Source organism: Heterocephalus glaber, unplaced genomic scaffold (assembly GCF_053883595.1).
Source record: "Heterocephalus glaber isolate CG9 unplaced genomic scaffold, H.glaber_assembly_v1.0 deba00001523, whole genome shotgun sequence".
Taxonomy (NCBI): Eukaryota; Metazoa; Chordata; class Mammalia; order Rodentia; family Bathyergidae; genus Heterocephalus; species Heterocephalus glaber.
Window position 1 is genome coordinate 1,495,388 of NW_028258327.1, and position 21,590 is coordinate 1,516,977.

Consider the following 21,590-nt stretch of genomic DNA (forward strand, 5'->3'; position numbering starts at 1 on the left):
TGTAAGGCTGAGGTTTTGATTTATCTCAACTAATTATTTGTTTCCAGAGGCTCCATCTTAGACCGGCCATCTTGCTGAGGCTGAGGGTTGGCTGGATTTTTGTAGTCCCCTCCCTGGATAAAAGTGAAAAACTTTGCAGACACTCTCTTTTGCGGATTATCTCTTGCTTTTACTTCCTTCCCATCTCCATGAATGAAATTAATGGCAACAAAAACAATAAAAGAAGACAAATGTGGACATAGCTCTTCCTCTCAACTTTTCCATATGACCAGTTTCTCATGAATCAGGGGTGACCCCGAAAGCCATGTTTGCTTTATGAAATACAGTCATAGATTTTCTGTATCTCATTGATTTCTCTCTCCCTGTCCCTGTGTCTGCTTTACCAGGCTGCTTTCAGCCTCTGCCTCAGTCCAGATTCTCCTGGCTTCTTACCTGGGGCATCCCCACAACCCTCCACTCTATGTTCTGGTCGCCTCATTCTTCAGAAATCTGTAGTAGTTGTGCTGCTGCAGTGATATCACAAGTGCTATTTTTTGTTTGAGATTCAGAACTGTTAAAATACAGTAATACTCAGGTGTCTTTATTCCTGAATGTTTTGTACTTAACTTCTGCCTTGATGAATTCAAAGCTTTTCGGCATCTCATTAGCAATTATTGCTCATTCCTATCTCATGTTTTCATTTCTCCCTTCTTTTGCACATACCAAACTATAATTCTGCTGTAGTATCAGTGTGTCAACATTAAAGAAACCAGTCAATTTTGATGTTATATAGAATGACAAACTAAAAAGTGGTAAATGCTAATGACTTTACCAAGGTACTGTTTGTTTTTACAGACTTAGAATCTGATCACACGAAATTGGTCAGACTGGTAAGGTTCGACTACTGTGTAATTATAGATGGTCAGTATAGCTCCTGGAAATCATTGATTACTATAAGGTTTATAGTTTAATAGATTTAAACATTAATATACTTTTGCAAGAATGCTATCCAGCAAAGAATGCTGAAATGTTTCATTTAGTACATGAAAAGCAAAATAAAAGAGTAGAAATTTTCTTCCACTCTCACTAGTAATCAAAACTTTATATTTTTGAAATACCTAATTTATCCTAACAAATTATAGTGCAAATATTATTATGCCAATTTTATGGATGCAGAGAAGGATATTTAGAGATACTGAACTTTTCCCAGATCTCATAGTTATTCAGTATTTTAAAAAGGACTCATGAAGGTCTGTTTTATTCTAGTCTTTACTTGGAGCTTCTAAATGTATATTCCTTCTAGCAAAACTTTTTTATATTGCTAGGGTTTCAAGCATTAAATACCAAGCTTGGGAGATCTATTCTTAAATTCTTTCAAAGTGTAACACATTTTCCTCAGGAGGGGCATAAAGTCATCAGATGTGGTTTAAGCAATATATACAGTCATGTAATCTTCATCAAAAAAGTTCCTAGGTTACATGGAAAAGAAATTTATGAGTGAGAAAAAATAGCAGACTGCTTCTAAGAAAGGGCTCGAATATTTTCTCCTCTTGCAGGCTGCAGGAGAGCCTACCCCACCATTATGATATATGCAAAATGCTCAGCAGTCTGATCCCCAAGTGTAGGTTGAGAAGGTAAGAGGAAGAGCATGAAAGAAGGGGAATTGGTCACCGATGTGCCTGCATCTCCAAGGCTAACAGAAATTACTCTGGCTTACAATGTTTTCAGCTGTCTCCCTGGGACAGTTCAGCCATAACTGCAGTACCTCTGTATTCTCCAGGCACATTAGCCATGCATCCAGTTAGCAAACTGAAAACCTTGGTTGGAGCTGCTTGTTAAAAATTGAAGTGATCATAATTGATAAGTCCAGGAAGATTTTTTGCATCAAATGAATTTATCACAAATGATCTAAATGATTAGCATGAAAATAAGCTTGTTATAATTGTAGCTTGAAAAATATCATTATCATTATCATTTTGTGGTGCTGGTGATCAAACCCAGGGCCTTGCACTTGTTACCCCTACTTCTGTCTTTATAAATAGTTCAAGAATAACAGCCCCTCGTTTGTAGCTTGACTCCATTTAAGGAGCCTGAAGTCAGGCAAGGTATTCATTGCTGTTCACCCAGATCAGTTTCTTGGACACCTCAGCTGTTTTCCTTTTCTACAGGCAGGGAGCAAAGTCACGTGCATGGTCCAAGAGTGCCCATCTCCACCACTCTGAACAGTCGGCTACAGACTAGGAGCTAGGTGTTCTTTGTCCATGCCATTGGCGTCCCACTGTGGCCTGCTGCCTGAGCCAGCTTCACAGCCCCATTAATGAAATGCTGAGGGCAGTGTAGGTAACTAGGTGCACAGAAGCTGGAAATCGGTGTCCGTTTGGACAGCTGCTCAATGGTGGAAAGAATATAAATTGTTAGACTTTCTATAACACTACAACTTTACATAAAGCAACTTGCTCCATACAGAAAAAAATGTAATTGAAGATTATGAGGGCAGCCTGTGAAATCCAAGAAACAGCTGGACAATCGGGCAGCAGGAAGAACAGAGAAACAGAGACTTCGAGAGTAACAAGAGCCAGGGGCTTGGATTCTGCCAGGGCTTTCTTGCCATCTTCATTTTTCTTCCTCTTTCTGGGTGAACTCCTTTCTGACTCCTACAGGCTGGCTCTTTTCACAGCCACGTAGCTGTAAAGAGCTCCTGAATTTTATATGCTAGAGATTTTTGACATTGAAAAAGAGCTAACTTGCTTTTTTCCTAGGTCTGTGTCCTGAGCGAGATGAATCGTTAGATAGAAGTAATTTGGAGTAACTAGAGAAGCCCTGGGGGACCTACCTAATGGGTTAAGCTGAATCCATGTAATAGATGTATATTGTATATGTATACTATATCTCTGTGGGAGAAAACCTTAATTTTTTTTAACAAAATATGCTTCTGGAAATTTACTTGCAGTTTGCAAATCTGAACATCAAATCATGGTTGAACTGTTCTCAACATTAGACTGGTAATGCACGTGGCCTCCCATGGCTCAGGCATCTGCACAGGATCTTTCAAAGCTCCATCTAGGCTGAAAGAGGCTTGGCAGAGGTCATGGGTTGGACTACCCAGCCACCTGCTTCCCTGTTGTAGGGTCTGCAAATGGGCTGAGACAAAAGTTTGGGCAGCCTGCAATCTTTAAGTCTTTTCCTAAGAGTATACTAAGGTTACTCTAACCGAAAGAGTTACTGAGCATTTGCAGCACGCATACATATAGTCTCTTTTCTCCTTTCCCCTAACCATGCTTGGATTCTCCCAGACCCTCCTGCTCAGGTCCCAGGCTTTGCTGCCAGGCGGTGTGATGGTGGCGAAAGAACAAGGACGAAGGTGGAAGGACGGAGATACCTTTCTCAAAACTCCCCGCTAGGGACAGTAGCCCCAGGGAGCAAATGCTCCAGACCTCTGGAGACCCTTCAAGGGCCCTTTTGGTAGAGAGAGATTTCTGCTACATACTGCCACAACTGTAGGAGCAAGTTAATCATGTCTAGTTTGTCCTGAAGATTGGGAAAAGCTCTGAGTGGCTTTAAGGGAATACAGTGAGAATCACTCAGACTGTGCTGTGACATGTGAGGCCCAGGGCCAGGGGTGGGTGGAAGGAGGCATTGAAAAGTGGCAGCCCCCGCCCAGGTGAGGACCACTGGCAGCTTGAACTCCTGTAGAGGTGGTGAGGAGCAAGGACTGTGGAGGGAACCTGAGCAAAGTTTGGGTGTATTGAAAGGATTTGGTGATTTCCTCAGTGCGGTGATTTCTTCTTGAGCGAAGGAGCAAGGAGTCAGTGGCAAAGCCTGGGTCTGTGGCTTTAGTGTCTGGGGCCAGGCGGTACCATTTGTGTGCAGCTCCTGCCCCTTGTCCCATGCTGGCCCTGGCCGAGAGATGAGACCCACCCTCCTGGTGTTCCTGCTTCTTTGGTTAGAGTAAGTGAGCCTGGACAATCCAGTTTTTATTTTATTCTGTTCTATTTTTTATTTTGAAAGTTTTATTGGTACATGTTTTTAGTAAAAAAGATTACATTTGTGGTGGGGAGTTGGTACATGTGCATAACACATTTTAATTCCTTTTTCATCCTCTTCTCCCCATCCCTTGGTTCATTTCCCTCTTGCAAAAGTTCTAGATCTTTTTCAATCCAGTTTTTAATTGAAGGTTAATTAGAAAGACAGAGGATAAGGTCCACTTCAGAGAATCTCCTTTAATGCCTTGTCATTCCTTAAAGATGAGAGTCTCTTGCTAAAATCTCCCACCTCGACCAACCTGTGGTGTCTCATTCCATTTCTGAGAATTTTCTAAAAAACTATATATGTAGATATATGCATAGTATATGTGTGTCACACATTTGAATTAAAAATTGTTGAAATTTTTATTCTACCTTTGTAAGATGCGAGAGTTGATTGCTCACTTCTACTGCAGAGTTCAAAGACAAGATGAATTGTGTATTTCTCCAAAACTTAACTGCAGGAGAAAGAATCTCAGATGGAGAGAGTGGGGTTGCTATTATTCCTGTTTAAAACTCACTTTTTCTGGAGGAATGGCCTTGAAATAGAGCTGGGAACTAGATTATTGCCTCATAAAACAGCATGAGGTTACTGTTATTCCTTAATTTTATATCTTTATTATAAGGTAATGCTTTTCTTACTTAATCTGAAGAGTGTTCACATCCTTTTCTCATATATTTGTAAAAACTAAATGTTAAAAGATTTAGCATAACAACTATTGCTAAATTATGATGTAAAACAATACTCTTGTCTGCAGTTAACCTAGGTAGTTTTACTTAGTTCAATAATATAAAATTACTGGGCTCATAATGTTATGGTACCTTAGTGAGTTTGACAAAGAATGAAATTCTTGTTACTGTTAAAACTAAAACTAATTAACAGTCAGTTTAAATGTCAAGGAAATATAAAGCAAAGTATGATGTTGTAACATGGAACATTGATGCAAATAACTCTCCAACTGGAACACTAAGTAGATTTTGATGGCTTGCCAAAAAAAGAGTATTTTTTCCTTCATTCTTTGTGCTCCAATATCTTTTCTGAAGCCTTAATTTTATTTTTCTTCAAGTTAGCAAAAGTGTACTGAGATGGTGGTCTGTCAGAAAAATTGCCACTTCTTTCTTGATAATCAGTACTCTTAATTTTATTCTTATATATCCTTTCTGATAATATTACATTTACACTTTGATCATATCCTAAAATAATTTCAGTGTGATAACTGTGCATGTTTCAGATGAGTTGTGTCCTCTAAAAGATAGATTTAAATCCTTATCTCAGACTTGTGAGTGTGACCTTTATTTGTAAATAGAGTCTTTGCAGTTGTCATCAAGTTATGATGAGGTCTTCCTGGATTAGGATGGACCCTAATTCAGTGGCTGGCATCCCCAGGAGAAGAGGAGCTTTGGACAGAGAGAGACACACACACACACCCCAAAGCAGGTCACATGACGAGAGAAGCAGGAGAAGTGTCATGTGATGGTGAGGGAGAGATTGGGAGTGGTTACCAGCAACCACCAAAGTCCAGAAAGGCACAAGGAAAGATTTATTTTTCCTACTGAGAAGGGAGCATAGATCTACTAATACCTTGACGTATGATGTCTACTTTATTGAACTGTGCCAGAATGAATGTGTATTCCAGTAATTCACCCAGTTTGTGGTTGTTACAGCAGTCTTAGGAAATGAATACCACGTGCTATGTTTTAACTAAACAGTAGGTTTAACCTCATCCATTCCAGTAGACACAGTAGTAATTTATTAAAATGTATTTTATTTTTAAGTCAGATGAGTAGGGAATTATCTGGTAGATAATTTTCAATGTTGATTTTTATGAACAATTAAAATATTCTATTTAGCCAATAATAGTTCTCCAAATGTTTCTCTTCTTATTGTCCAGATACCAAGTAAATAGTAAAATGGAGCCAACCATGTACTTGAGAATGGCGACAAAACAGATTTTTGCTGAAGTAGCCATATATTTGAGATAGAATTTCCAAAATTTAAATACATAGCTGTTTACTTTTTTCATTACACTATAAGGTTAATTGTGTCATTCAGTCATCTACATTTATTGAACACTTAAAATTTCTAGCCAATGAGATAAAGAAGACATACCTTATCTTCCCTTTAAGACCTTATTCTGCCTTTAAAATTTAAATGTAGAAGAATCTTTTATTGGTACATATTTGCAGTACATAATGATTACATTTGTGATGTCCGGTTTATTCTGAGGCCACTTGGAATTCTATTTAGAAATTCATTTTTACTGTTTGCTATAGTTTTAACTGATCCTTTAGGGCCATTTTGGCATCATTTGGTTTTACTTGTTCAGTATGCACTTATTGTAATGGAGACAGTAGATTTTACTTATTTTAGTGCCAACATATAATGTCTGTCTGGAGGATGGAGGGAGGTTCATGTGGGACGGACCAGCGTGCACACAGGTCCCCCCCGGGTGGACAAATGGCCTCCACCTACCGTGATACACATCATATCCAAAGCCACCATTGGTAGAGTGGTGTTGATCACTGGGCCTGGGGGGAGAGCGCAGGACCTAGAATGGGCTCTGGAATTCTACTAGGAAAAGAGGAGCAGGGACTAGGACGAGAGTGAGAGACCTGGATGGGAACAACAGTGAGAGGAACGAGATGCAGGTGTGAGCTAAGAGGCTGGAAGTTGGACCTTTTCTGTCACCATTTCTCAGTCCGCCCTACACTCTTTACACTCTTCAGAATACTTAATAATATATTTATACCTCCTTTCCCCATTTTATATAGCTTTTAAAATGACATTTCTTTTCAAAATGATGATTTCCTAGTTTTGAATATTTTAAATTGCTATCTCATTGAGACAATACACATTACATATAAGTTGCATTATTTTCTGATTTATCTCTTAATGAAAAGTAACATCATTGATCTGTGTCTCTGATTTATATAAGCATAAAACATTTTAGAATTTAAATTTTCTTTGTAATTTTACAGCATCTTGCATTATAATAAGAAACGTAACAGGTGTAGTTTGGACTGCAAAGCACAAAAGAAATTAAAACCATGTCTACCTGGTTGGGTAAGGAGTAGGCAGGTGGACATACGTGACAACGACAGAAACGCTTGCTGCACTGATGGTCAGTAAGCTTCATTGGTAGCCTGTTGCTTCTGTACACTGAAATACTTTTCCATTTAAATCATGTTTTCCAAAATTTTGATGTCTGTAAATATTCCTTGAAATGTGGTTTTAATAATTTATGTCTGTGCTTAAGATGAACATCTTTTATTCTTTTATCTCGTGTATTTTTTAGTTTCATTTTTTTAAGAATTAGAATTTGGAGGGCTAGGAATGCATCATTGTTATTTTAAGTTACACTTATTTGTGAGTCCGAACATTGTGGTGATTGACAGTAATTTTACAGGGTGTCTATGCCTCTGATTTTGAATTGTGAGAGCTCATTATACCCTTAAGAATATTAGCCCATTGTGTCTGATTTTTGTGCAGGTATTTTTTTGCAAGATTTTTATGTATCTTTCAGTTTTGATCTAGGAATTAGAAATATGTTGGCTTTTCTTAGAGTTTGTTTACACTTTGATTTTATTGGAAAATGTAATGTGTAACTTTTTCTGGATACTTTTCTGATTATCTCACTGTAGTTTATTGACCAGTTTTCCTCCCATATTTATTTGTTAGACCCTATTTTTGTTAAAGAGTCTTATTTTTATCCTCTCTCTTTTTTTTTTGTTCTTTTATTGGTACTTTTTAGGTATGCAGTTTGTTTACATTTATCATTGGGTGTTTGTACCTGTACATGATACACCTTGGTTCTTATTTTTTTCCCCATTACCTGTGCACCTTCACCTTCACCCCCCTCCGCCCTTCCCTATTTACACAGATTTCATTTCCATTTTTTTTCTTTTCTCATAATTTTTCCTTTCCCTCTTTTCCTTTCCCCTTCTCTTTTTAAAGTTGGTTGTGTATTTTTTAACATTGCATTCTTAGAAGTGAACATGACGGTCTGGTAATTGAGACACATTTTTCTGTTATAAATCTGCCACACTAAAATGCACACTGCATTTCTTGAGCTTATATTATGTACTTTTAAAAGTGAGTGATCAGTGAAGGTTTTTAATTTTTAACCTATCAGTTGTTTAATGACAGACTTCTTTCAACATATGATTAATTATTTTTTGCAGATTGTGTCTCTAAAGTTGTCTTTCGATGTTTTTGTTGATCTGCAAGATTCTTGAGTAGATAGGTGTTCATATATCCCAACTATGATATCTTGCACAAGATTATTATTATTTATGTCAGCTATAGAGAGAATATTTGTGAATTTTGTTCTTCAAAAATTCTTGTACAAGTCACCAACAGTCCTACTAAATCTTTTCTTTTTGGGGGCGGGGTACCGGAAATGGGACTCAGGAAGTCCTACTAAATTTTAATGTGTTTTGGTAATTTTACAAATGAATGAAAAGATAACCTTCTCTTTTTTCCCTTTATTTCCATCTTTTGGTTTTAGATAGTCCATTTGTAATTGAAGGAAGCTGCTTCTTCTTGGGAGTGGCAGCAAAAGTGAGAAAACCACATGGAAGACTCCCAGGATTTAAATGAACAATCAGTAAGTCTTAATCCAACCTTAGTTTTGCTAAAGAAAAAAAAAGTTGTGAGATAACCACTCAGAATTATACTTAAACTGACTATTTTGTAAGCACTATTTTTCTTGGTTGAATATATTTTTTGTTGCTTTTTGGACCGACCATTGGAGATGTATGCTGTTTCAACTTAATGATGATGTCACATTTTTATATTTCCCTTGATTCTCTACCTTGGAAAGCCAATGGTAGAAAGATGAGGGTGTTGAAATCATGGTGTGTGTTTTAGACAGTCTGAACTTTTATGCACTTCCTTTATAAGGTTTTGTTCCAAATATACTGGACAGTATACATATGGTTGTCCATCAGAAGCCTAACAGGAGAAAGTATACAATTATCATACTTTTTGCTCATTTCATGAATGAAAACCACAGTTCTCAAGGGTATTCCTTGTTTTACTAGGTTTATCGACAGTTTGATGACAATCCTTTAAGGATTCAGATTTCCTGAAGAGAACAGCTTTATGTGGTCTTTCCTCCTATCTCATTAGTAGTTCAGTGACACTCGTTGTTTAGTGTGTGCAGGTAGCAGGAGGGAGGGTTTCCCCACACTCCTAGAGACCGTTGCCCAAGCTGGCTGCCCACAGCTGGTCCTATCACAGAGAAGACAGGCACTTACCCAGAATGTGTTCTGCAGATTGATGTTGCTCTTTATGAACTGGTATGACTGTGAATAATCTTAAAGTCTAAGTTCTTCACCAGGCAACTGAGGATAAGATGCTTGTTGTGCAAAGATGATGAGAGGAATGTTTGCTTTGGTGTATACCTAGCATTCTAAACTGATTTCATTTGTTTTCCAGTAGATATTTTAGAAATTATTGCCATGTTTTTAATTTAGATACAGACATGACCATAGTCTATATTCATTGTATATTATTATTTATTTCGTGTAGCTTCATTACAGGAAAAAATTAACAAAGTATCAGCAGTGCTATGAAACTGTGAAATCTGTCAAATAGTAGAGATACTATTCTGGAAAATTGCCTGTTTTTAGTAAAGTAGACAAAAATGAAAATCAGGAGGCAGGGGCTTCAAATTTTTTTTTCTAAAGTGCTGATTTTATTGAATTTAAATATTATAGCACAGACTCCTAACAAATGGATGCTAGTCAACATGGCTACTTTCTGTCTCCCCCATGCCATTGCATGTTTTGGGGTCTTGCTGGAATCAGAGGTCTGCAAGTGTGACCAGGTACCTGAAAGTCAGTAGTGGCTGATGGCATTCACGAGAGGAGTAGTGGTGATCTATACTACCTTATACACTGAAGGTCATTTAAAACTGTGCACACTCACGTGTGTGTGTGTGTGTGTGTGAGTGGGTGTGTTTGGTGACCAACTTGTCCCTGTTTTCCAGAGACGAGTTTCTGGGGACATAGAACATAAGTACTAAAGCAGACAGAGCTCTAGCAGAGAGGATGGTTGATCCCATTGGGTTGTGTGTATACATAAGAAGGAAGTTTTGTTTTCAATGCAATTGAGGTTAAAGAGAATGTTTTTATATTTTAATATGAGGGAGCTGTTCTCCAAGATGCTCCAGATCATCTTTTAGAAAATAATAATCCAGAACTTGTGAATAATGTATTTATAATAATCCTGATGTCCTTCCAATGATATTCTAGGGTTGCTGTTTTTTAAAATATGTTTTCTTAAAGTTTCCAGTGAGGCTAATGTGTAGCCAGATTTGGGAACCAAAAATCTAGAGTGTCCTTCCAGGCCTCTCAGCTTGACCCTACTTGCTCAATTTAGATTTAGAACACAAAGACCAATCTGTTCAACACATAAATGTTCAAAGGGACATTGAGAGCCATGAAATGACTTGCTCATGTTGGCATGGCTGGCCAGTGGCAGAGGTAGGACTTCACACTGGCTTCTGACTCCAAGTTCAAAGCTCTCTCCATAACATCAGTGTGCCCGGTCATTTTGGGGTGTCTTATTGTGGTATTCAGCACTATAGAAATATAACAATACCATTCTTTGTTTTAAAATTATTTCTATTTGAGCGAAATCTTTAAATGACTTTGACTTTTGTGGAATATATTAATGTCTCAAAAGCTTCTTGAGAAGTGGTAGGCAGTATTTATTGAAATGTAGAATAAAGAGGGGGTAGAATTAAAATAAAGTGCATAATAAGCTATAAGGAAATATGCTTTGATCATAGCTATTTTACTTTAAGCAGAATTCGTTCTCTGGGCACAGGTACAACAATAGGTGTCATTAATGCCACATGTACACTCCATCCAGCATTTCTATACCTTCTTCCCACCCACCTTTACCATATCTTTGCAGTGTACTTCTAGAGGCCAATATTTTACACATGACAAAACTGTGGCTCAGCCAACATCCAACAGTTGTTTGGCACCAGAGATTAGAATTGAACTCACTTTTATCTGGCCCTAAAACTCACAATGTATTTTGCTTGATACAACATAGTATGGGCTTGAGCTGTAAAATCGGACACCTATGGCAATTAAATACCTTATAACTATTTCGAATTTAAATTCTTCTTCATCTTTAGCATGGCGAGGAAAGTAAAGAGATGTTACCTGAAATGGTTACACGATCCTCACTTAGACTTTCAATGTTAGTTCCCATTACAAATACTTGAAAGGTTAAAGAGAACACGTTTAATAGTTTAATATTCAGTGCCCTGTCATTTCCTTCTGGAAACACCTGCCTGGAAGTTTATAGGTCCACAAACTCAGCACATGAAAACTGAGCTCATCATATCTCCTCTTGCCCAGTTTATCTCACCTGTTCTTCCAGGGCAGTTACTGTACATCTCAATGAAGAGCATCACCAACAGTGGAACAGATTACAACCAAAGATAGGTAGCCATTTTCCTTTCTTCCATCTGCCATCTCAACATTCTGCCTATTCTTAATTTTATTCTCTCTCAAAGTTGTTCTCTTTGCCCTGGTTCCTTTATTTTGGATCTTTATTTTAACTCTCAACTGCCTTGTTCTGCTTTATGTTGCTTCTAGGGTTGACTTTCTAAAATACATTCCTGATCACATCCCTGCTTTCCTTTTTGTCCTTCACGGGCTCTTTGTTGCCCGTAGGAGAGGATCATATGTGTGGTCAAGCACACAAGGTTTAATGCTTGCTTACTTATTTCCTCTATCTTATCTCTGGCTTCTGTCCATACCCTGAATCTGCCAGGTTCTCTGAGATGGTTGTAGAGCTTCTTCCTACATGGGGCTCTTCCCCACCAGAGTAGTCCACCATTCTTGATGATTCAGTATAGGTCTTACTGCTTCTGTGCAGTGTTCTCAAGCTTTCCCTTGATTCCACTAGCCATGTGAGCTGGCCATGATGGGAAGCCAGGCTGGGTCAGGGCCTCTACAGTGTGCTGTCCTGATCCTTTGGCATTTACTTCCACCCCAGCACTCACTCCTCACATCTGAAACCTGATCTGTTTACTTGCTTGTCTCCCCACCAGATTATAAACTCCTTAAGAGTGATGGCGGGTCTTCTTCATCTTATACCTTTCCTTCTTAGCACTCTTCTTGCTGATGTTCAATAAATATTTTCTTTAGAAGCTTTTATATGTTTTGGCGAGTTAATGAATGGGCTACATATTTTAGAAACTCAAAAATATTATTCTCAGAGTATGTTATGTATTTATGAGTTCATATTTGATTCACATCTAAGAAAAACTATGATGAGGTCTAACACTAGATTAACATATTTGGTCCTTAAAATAATTCTTTTGCAATATGCATGACTGTTATTTTGCTGTTTGGCTTTTAGGAGACAAGCAATTAAAAATAAGATTTAACTATCATAAATAGTGTAACATTTTATCAGACAATTCTATATTGGGGTTTCTCATTATATAGAAGCAGCTTAAGTTATAGCCATTTATACTGTGCTACCGTTATTAATTGTAGAAATCTTATTCTTGTTATTGGAAATGGCCATAAATTTAGGTCATGCATAGCAGTGTCTCTCTTTATATTGTGAAATGCTATATTTTCTGTATTCAAATAAATGATGGACAATATGTACTGTTTTTGTAGTTCTTATAATATCCTTATACATTAAGATGTTTTAAAGTTCTGTTTTGGTAGAGCTGAGTATTACTACAGATTTCTTCTCTTCTCATTCATTCAGATCAAAGTGAAGCTGAATGTATAGCCTAAATTTATGATCAGGATGGAAGGTTTGGAAAGAAAAATGGTTTATTAATTTTAAATAGTATGTGTTACAAAATAAAAAGTTAGTGGATACTAGGTAAATGAAATAAAATGGATTTCTTATGGTTTGCAGTAGATTTTCTTTGTCTAAATGTTATATATAAAGGGCCTGAATATTCCTGTATTTCAGCATTGTTACTAAATCAGTTTATTTATATTATTGATGTTGTATTTCACTAAATGAATGTATTAGTATCTTTTGATACACATTACATATTATATGTTTCAACAATATTTTTGAAATTCACATACATTTGTACATCTAGATTGTGTCTTTTTGCCTGTGCTGAGCATGCTAATTTAATCTCTATTAAAATTCTAGATCAGCTTTACTAAATTAATGTCTTTTCTTTCTGTTGTTTTCTCTTAGAATATCACATGACTGAATATTGCTCAGCTTCTCATTTGTAGAGATTCTATAGAATTTGATTATAGCCACTAGCCCTTGTTGCTCTGTGAGCTCAATCGTGTAGAATTGAACATGCCATCAGTCGTACCATCTAGACATAGAACTTCCAAATTACCAATTTCTGCCAGTTTTAAACAGTATACGAGAATATAATTATTTTGATAAGTTTTAAATAAATTTTGCAATTTTATAATATTATAAAACATAAAAATCTGATTATTATATTATTCTTGGCCACCCTAACTCAATTTGATCAGCATTCATACTTTAATTTTAAGTAACTTAGATGTAAAGAAAGTTGGATTATTCTTTCTGAGGCTCCAGTTCAGTTTGATGCTTCTGTTTCTGCTTGGAAGAACTTGACCTTTACACTAGTGAAAACCATCATGTTTACAACATGTACAATTTTTATACTTTTCAACTGAACAACATGCTTCAGAGTTCTATGATCAAAGCTGAATCAATATTGGAAGTATTGATAACCCCCAGGAGCTAATTACAGCTTTACTTTGCAGTTATTATGAGAGGGTATCTAAACTGTGAAATTACAAGGTGGACATTAAATATATTTTAACTTTTATTAATCATTAAGAATATTTTAAACCAGTTCTAATTCTGAAATTCTATATTTGTGTGTGTTTATTAGGATTCTTATTTATATGAATTCCTGAAATTAGAATTTGATTTGTTAAAATTTTTTCACAAATTTCAGAATGCATGTCGTATAAAGAAGGAGAGCTCCATGGACTATAGATTGTGAATATGATTGTGTGACATTTGCTAAGATCTGGAGAGTGAACATTACATCTTTCTTCTGCCAACTGTGCTTGTTAGTAGAGGCTGCCCATGTTGAGAAAGAACTTATGGAAGAGCAGCATTATCAGTTTAGTGAGATCTGCCACAGAGTTTTAAGGACGAAGGAGGGGACTAGAGCCTCACACCTCCTGTTTCTGGGATGGATCATTGTCAGGATCTTGGGCAAATTAGCTTTGATAGTGCAGATGCAAGTAAGAGCTCTCATATCTTTGGGTACCAAATGTTTCTTACATACACGCATTTAAAACTAATGTATGGTGTTTGTCCAATAATTCTGCCTTATGAATTAAAGTAAATAATTGTTTATGATAGAAATGTAATTTATTTCTTTTGTGCTTTGCTCTACCAATCTTGGGACTGGAATAAATGAACGTAATGTAACTTCTGCTGCAAATGAAAAACTTCATTGATGTAAAACCAAACATTCACTGATTGGCACCATACTGAGTACTTTATGTGATTCCTCTCATTAAACTTCACAACAGCTCTAAGTGACAGGCTCTATCAGAACCCCAACTTCACCAAATCTGAGTTTAGATGTCTTGTTGAAGGTTGTGACAGCTAGAAAGCTATTCTGACAGAATGTGAACTCATGTAGTCTTATGCCAGAATCCATGCTGTTAAGTACATCGTCTCACCTGCTTTGATCAACTTAAATGGTTTTCAGACCATACAGTACATTCAGTGTTTTAAAGTAAGCATTAAAACTCAACTTGGTCTCTGTTTATTTAAGTGAAGATTAAAGGTTTTAAATATCATGAGCCATGGTGAGAAATGTAAATTATTCCACTATGATTACAAATCAACTACTCAGTCTTCGTGACTAAACATTTTACCAGGAGTCATAAGATAACGTATGGACATTGAATGAAAATTCAACAAATTCAATTAACTAAATATCTCAGAATTACTTGCTGTCTTCTAGGAACTTTGTTCAACTAAGGATGAAAAGATAAACAGAATTCCTATCCTCCCTCAGATTTTTGTTTAGCATAAGATTATATGTTAGATGCTATTTTAAAATGAGATATGGATTTACTATTTCAGTGAATATTGGCAGAGCACTGCTGTATTGGAAGCATGGTTTTCTATGTTGGAAATGGTTGGTAAACAAAATGGACAAATATTACTGTTCTCATAGAGCTTATAGTTTAGTGGGGGGGGCAAACAGCAAATATAATGCGTCAGATGGTAAGTAAGGCAGGGAGGAAAGTAGGAAGGGCTTAGGGGTAGAGTGAGTAGGGAGGGGACAGCTGCGTATGTGGGGGCGTGGTCAGGAACCTCTCACTGAGCAGATGTCATGGGAGTGAAGGAGAGAGTTATGTAGATGTGGGGAGCCAGGGTTCCAGTCAGAGAAAGAGTGACTGAGAAGTGAACTGGTGGTGTGCACACTGTGTCCAAGGAAGAGCAAGGAGGCCAGTGCTGATGGCAGTGCTAGAGAGAACAAGGCAAGGATGAGGCCACAAAACTAATCCACATGGGAATGTGGAGGGCTTACCAGGGCATTCTAAGAACTTTTGGCATTTTCTCTGAGTGACATGGAAGGCAGTTGTTCTTGAGAAATGGGAAAGATCAATGTAAACTAACTTCTCCTAAAAAGATACAGCAGAGAACTCTTGTGAAAAGAGCCAGCACTCACTCATAGGAACCACACAAAGTGCTTAATGTGACTCATCAGTAGCAATCATGGGAAGTGGTTAATGGGGGCACGTTATGACTTCAGTTTTTAAAAGATCACCCTGGCTTTTACTATGAAAACAGGCTATGAGGGCAAGAGTGGAAACTGGGCATTGCCACTCTGGATGAAAAATGGACAAAGTAGCAGTGCAGGCGGTAAGATGTGATTGGATGCAGGATCTATTGAAGGTGGAAGTAAGATGACTTTCTGATGTGTTCAGTATGGGTTGTGAGAGACAGGAAGGAGTTAGAGATGACTTTCTGGTCCTTCTCTTAAGCAACAGGCAGGCTAGAATGAGCATTTACTGAGATGGGATGACTTGGAGGGAAAAGGTTCTGTTTCCACCAACCTGTTCTATCATCCTCTTTCCCATTCTTGCTCTTAGAAAGGACCATGTAACAAGTTCTCACTCACAGCACACAAAGGAAGAGGATATGAGGATCATTTCCAGGCTGAGTTGATGAGAAGCCCTTGCACAATTTTTTGGTCACCTCACCATGCTCTCCTGGGGTGACAAATGAGGATGAGGCAGCAGTACAGACGGTAGAGCCCTGGGACTGCAGAAGGCCACATTGCTAACAGACTGCATGGGGCCAGAATTCTCAGCAGAGAGTTAATGAACTAAGCAGGCAGAGACATGTGACATTTTGCCTGCTCTTAGAGTATATGATTGGAATTGTCAGTGAGTCAGATGTAGCTATCGGGAACTTAGGGGAGTAGATTGGACTTGAAGTACAAATTTGGGAGTTATCATCATATCATTTAAAGAAAGGATATTGGTTGAAATTATCAAGAGGCTAAGAAAAGACAGATAAAAATTTAAAAGATTAAGACCGTGGATGTCCCAAATTTAGAGATCAAGGAGATGACGGTTTACATAAGATAGCCGCTTGATCTTTCTGCCATCATACCTGTAAGTATTGAACTCTGTCCTAAGTATGTTACCATATTCTGGAATTCTTTGTTTTGTTTTCTCCCACGTTCTCCAAACATCATGTATCTGGGTACTGGTTACTGAGTTCACCACTATCAGGGCAAAACCCCCCAGCATACCGAGAGGTATGAGGCATCATTTACTTCTTTGAATTTCCATCAAAGTAACACAAACCATAAAATATTTAGAATTAAACACTTCACATAGTCAACCAATAGTTATCATTTTCTCTTTGCTCTGTTTCCAGGAGAGTCTAAGAAAGACTTGATCTGCATCAGTTTTCCAAACTCAGAAGCATTGACACTTCAGGTTGAAGGATTATTTTTGTGCCAGTGGTGGGGTTGCTCTTATGATGTTCAGCAGCATCTTCAATATCTACCCACTAGATGTCAGTAGTACCCCCTTCCTTTCTTGGGACAATCAATGTGGAGATCTCTCACCAGGGGACTTTTGCAAGGACAAGGGGTGGCAGAACCGCTGATCGGCCTTACACTTGCTTTAGTGAGGTTTTTATATATGAACTTGCATACTCCTTGCAAAATATTTTTTTCTTGCAAAATATTTGAAGGGATTACCCAAACTTTTAAAATAATATGCTGTAATAAATTATCAAAGGAACTAGAAGTAAAAGACAAAAACATAATACAGAATTTAAGCATGAAAGCAAAAAAACCTTGTAACAATAACAGAATAGAGTAATAAGTGCTGTGCTACCTGTGGCAAAAATCTGTTAAAAAAAGGGATTGTAGATATGCTGAATCACACCTTCACTGGGTCTTGAAAGCTGAAATGAATTTAACTGGATGAAAGAGGACCTATTTTGGCCTGGGGAATAATAGTGGTTAGGTCTTAGAGATGCAAAATATAAGATGGTAAGGCCTGCCTAGGAGCCATGGGTGGACTGGAATTGCTGGATCAAATAAAAGACAGGACAGTGAATATCTTTAAACTTTCTGGCAAATAGAACCTGTGTACCAATTATTTACCTCTCCTGTTGAAATGTGAAAACAGTCACAGACAAATAATTGAACGCACATGGCTGTTTCCTTTTTTTCTTTTTTTGGGGGGGGGGTACCAGCGATCAAACTTGGGTCCTTGTGCTTGCGCAGCAGGCGGTGAAATCACTGAGCTAAATCCCTGGCCCTCCATGGCTGTTTTCTAATAAAACTTTATTTATAGAAACAGGTGGCAAACCACCATACTTTGCCAATTATAGTAGAGTCACAGAGGAAGGAAGACAAAGGGGAAAGAATCAATGGAAGAAACTCGAAGAGAAAGCTTTGCTGAACTTGATAACTGAACAGGGTTAATAGGAAGGGGAAGGGATAGGCGTGGAGAAAGAAAAGTGGTTATCCTGGAGTTTCAAGCCTCGGAGGTGCAGGAGTTTAAGAGCAGAAGTTGGATGTGTTTAATTTAAGGATTTTAGAGAGCCCAGCAATTGATGAAGCCCAGTTGGGTTATGGGGAGATATCTAGGCCATCTCTGTGGGGCAGAGGTATATTTTCTTGGAGGGATGCTTAAAAGAGGAGAAGATACCCAGGGAAAGGGCAGAAGGACAAGGATGAACTTAGGAGACTACCATACTATGTTGATGATGTGGAAGAGGATGACGGATCAAGAGAACTGAGAAGAGGTAGTTAGGAAAACAAGAAAACTATCACAACAGTACTTCTTCAGAGCCACGGATCAAGACAACTCTCCAGAGGATGCACTGTGTGCTGTTTCAGGCAGAGAGGGACTGAGAATGAGGCTATTTTATTTGTTGATTAGAAGGTTATCATTGGCCCTTCAGAATGAAGTCTCCTGAGAGCTCTTGCAAGAAAAGACATTTCAGAAGTTCAACACAGGGATGATAATAAGGAATTAAAAAAGAGCTTGCAAATTTACAAAAATGAAATAGAACAGTATGGAAGGGAGCACTCTTTTTCCAACAGGGGAAGACTTGTGCATGGTGGATGGCAGTGCTTGAGAAGGAATCCATGGGTAATGTACTCAGCTTGTTGCAGAAGGGACAGTGGGGCTCAGTGGAGGACAGAAGATAATTTGATGGGGGTTGGGTGGCACCTTCTGGCTCTGGAATTGTCAGTGGATGTGTGTATACTTGAGAATTCCAAGGTACTTTGTCTTAATGGCTTTTTTTTCTGTTGTTAAGTAATGCAGAAGCCAAATACATTCGTTCACACGATGTCAGGAAGTGCATGGAAGCAGGGTAGGATCGAGGGCTTAAGTAGTATAAAGAAGATTTGCAGTAGCCATTGTTTTAAAAGATGTAGGTACATAAACTAAGACATCTTCCATTTTCTTTTAGCAAAGTGTGTCTCCTTGAGTAGGATTAAAGGTTGTATGTTTGCATTGAAAGTTTACCTCGTTTGCATTGCACCCATTAGGAAAAGAAAAGAGAAAAATAATTACCTCTGGGGTTAATGAAGATGCTTCTCATTATCATTGGAAGGAACTGCTTGCTGTTTTCTTAGAATATGAATATTTCCAACAAAAGAAGAACTTATTGTTTATAGATATGGTTGGGCCAAACTTGACCATAGAGTTAAATTGTATTTATTTGACATTGACTGAAAAAGTGCTTGTCTCAAAGTACTTGAAAATCGTTTCATAATTTCTGGAACTAAGGACTGATCACTCTGCTTTTTAGGATGCAGTTACCATTGTAAGGGTTAATGTGTTAAAAAGTTTACATTAACTCTCTTGGCAGAAGCTAGGATAGCAAAGTAGAAGAGGACTACAAAAAGGAAAACGAACTAGAGCTTAAAAGAAAGAACAAACATTGGCTACTTTGCTTTGCCTAAGCTGCAGTGACACATGCGGACAGCAGACTACAGCTAGAGACGGAGTGTCAGATGCCCCCAAGCCAACGTTTATGTAATGCTTGTACGCCATGGGGTGTCTAAGTGTTATAAATACATGTACGCATAGTATATGTAGGTATATCAAGTCATTTATTCTCATAACAAGTCATGGAGTTAGGCACTATTGCTGCCTCCTGGTTTCCAGATGAGGTGTCAGCAAGTTAGTGAGTGGGGAGCAGGATTTTAACCCAAGAAATCTGGCTCCATAGTTGGTGATCATAACTGCTAAGCAACTGGACTGGGAAAATACCATGTTTATTTTTCAGTCCTCCACCCTGGCTCATGCCTTCCAACAAATTTTAATTTTTGTGCATAAGAAAAAAACCAGATGTGTGTTAATTTTTTTTGCATAGTAACACTTTCTTTAATTCATAGACGTTTTATACCAAAGACAATGTGAGAGGGATAAACTGAGGAAAATATAAAATAAATGATATTTATTTTTCATTTCACTGATTTGAACAAAGAGGTTAGGTGGGATGTGGTGTCTGTCCTGGATTTTCTACAATAGCACCTTCAGAAGGTTTGAGAAGCATGCTCTCATTTCTTACGTGAAATGCCTCGCCCACTCTTACTTCTTTCCCATCGTGCCGTGCTTCATACAGAGGGTAGAGGACTTGCATAGGTGGCAGGGACCGATTGCGCTGTTCAAATCCTTTATTGTACAGATATACGAATGGAGACCAAGAGGCCCTCAGCTCCTTATCAGGACAAGGACATTAGCAATAGTGCCATCTTTTGAAACAAGATTATTTGATTGACTTTGTCAAGCTCAGTGCTAAAATATGAAAAACTATTTCATGCAGCATTTGCTAATATTTGGAAATTAAAGTCAGCTCCCTGGAAATTGCATTGAATTATTGCCTAACATAAAGGCTGAGAAAATAATTGCACTCCACCCTCTACTAAATTTGGCAGATCAGTGTCATTTAGAAAAGCTCAAGCAAAGGTATGAAGCACTTTATTTTATTTATTTATTTTTCTCCTTGTTATTATTTACTGCTCAGTCAGCATTAGCAGAAGAAAAATAATTTGGCTGCTAAGTTACTCTAGTATAGGATTTCAAGGGACCTTATTAGAGAGAGATGTAATTTCATCCTCTGGGCCTTTTATATAACAGAGTGCACATTTGGGTTACTTCATTTTGACCTGGAATTAAACAATGGATTTAAGCTGTGAGGAGGAAGTTAAATTATTTACTCAACCAAGACTTAAAAGCACATTATGGTTGTTTTTCAAATTGCTAAGGATTTTTTTATACTTTGTATCTTTATAGTCTTATTTTAGCTAACTCACTTCTCAGTAGCTCCAGCTATTCTGCTCATGTTCAATTGCTGGATTTCACAAATCTTGCCAAATGTATACATTTGATAACCACCATGTGTAATCAGTGATTTTTAAGTGGTAATCTTTGGAAAAGGGATACGTACATTGCATGGCTTTGTATATTACTGAACTACATAAGATCATAGCTTATTTATAGTGTTCAATAAGGAGTTGATGTCACAAGTGGTAATGTCACATCAAATATTCGTATTAAGGAAAGTAAGAATGGAGGTTCGCAACTTCAAGATACAGAGGCCCTGCAGCTTCAGTGTTGGGAGCATTGTTCTAAGATGAGAAGGCATGACAGGACAGACTGAGATGCCTGCTTCCATTAGGCTTTTTCAGTGGCGGTCACCTCTGATTGCTGTCCTCAGGACTGACTGCTTCACTGTTCCCAGAACCCTGATACTTGCATATTATAATTCATTCCTATTCATTTTTGGGATGATTGTTTTTTTCCTCCCTGTGAGACTGTGGGCTTCTTATTTTCTTTCCATGAAGTAAAGTTTTCATTGGCTGCGATCCCAGGTAGCCTGATTTTGTTTCCCCTCTTTTTGTTTGTTTGCTTAATATTTTAGACTTTGAAAGTCATTCAGAATTAAAAGACTTGCATCTTGTCCTAGGAATATAATTTATGAGGGAAAGCTTTTGTGAGAAATTATAAGAGGTGTTTAAATGTTTTCATCAATTAGCCTGTTATGCATGGTTAAGAGGCTTTTCTAGAGTG

The 21,590-nt window shown here is 37.7% G+C and overlaps 1 long non-coding RNA gene across 6 annotated transcripts in view; it reads left to right on the forward strand.

Moving 5' to 3' along the window:
* The window catches only part of LOC147824928 (uncharacterized), a 94,202-nt gene that overhangs the window by 21,091 nt on the left and 51,521 nt on the right, over nt 1–21,590 (forward strand). For all 6 annotated transcript variants that reach the window (XR_015441516.1, XR_015441514.1, XR_015441512.1 and 3 more), the window contains one exon: nt 8,510–8,608. This is a non-coding gene — a long non-coding RNA (uncharacterized LOC147824928). The remainder of the gene's footprint in view (nt 1–8,509; nt 8,609–21,590) is intronic.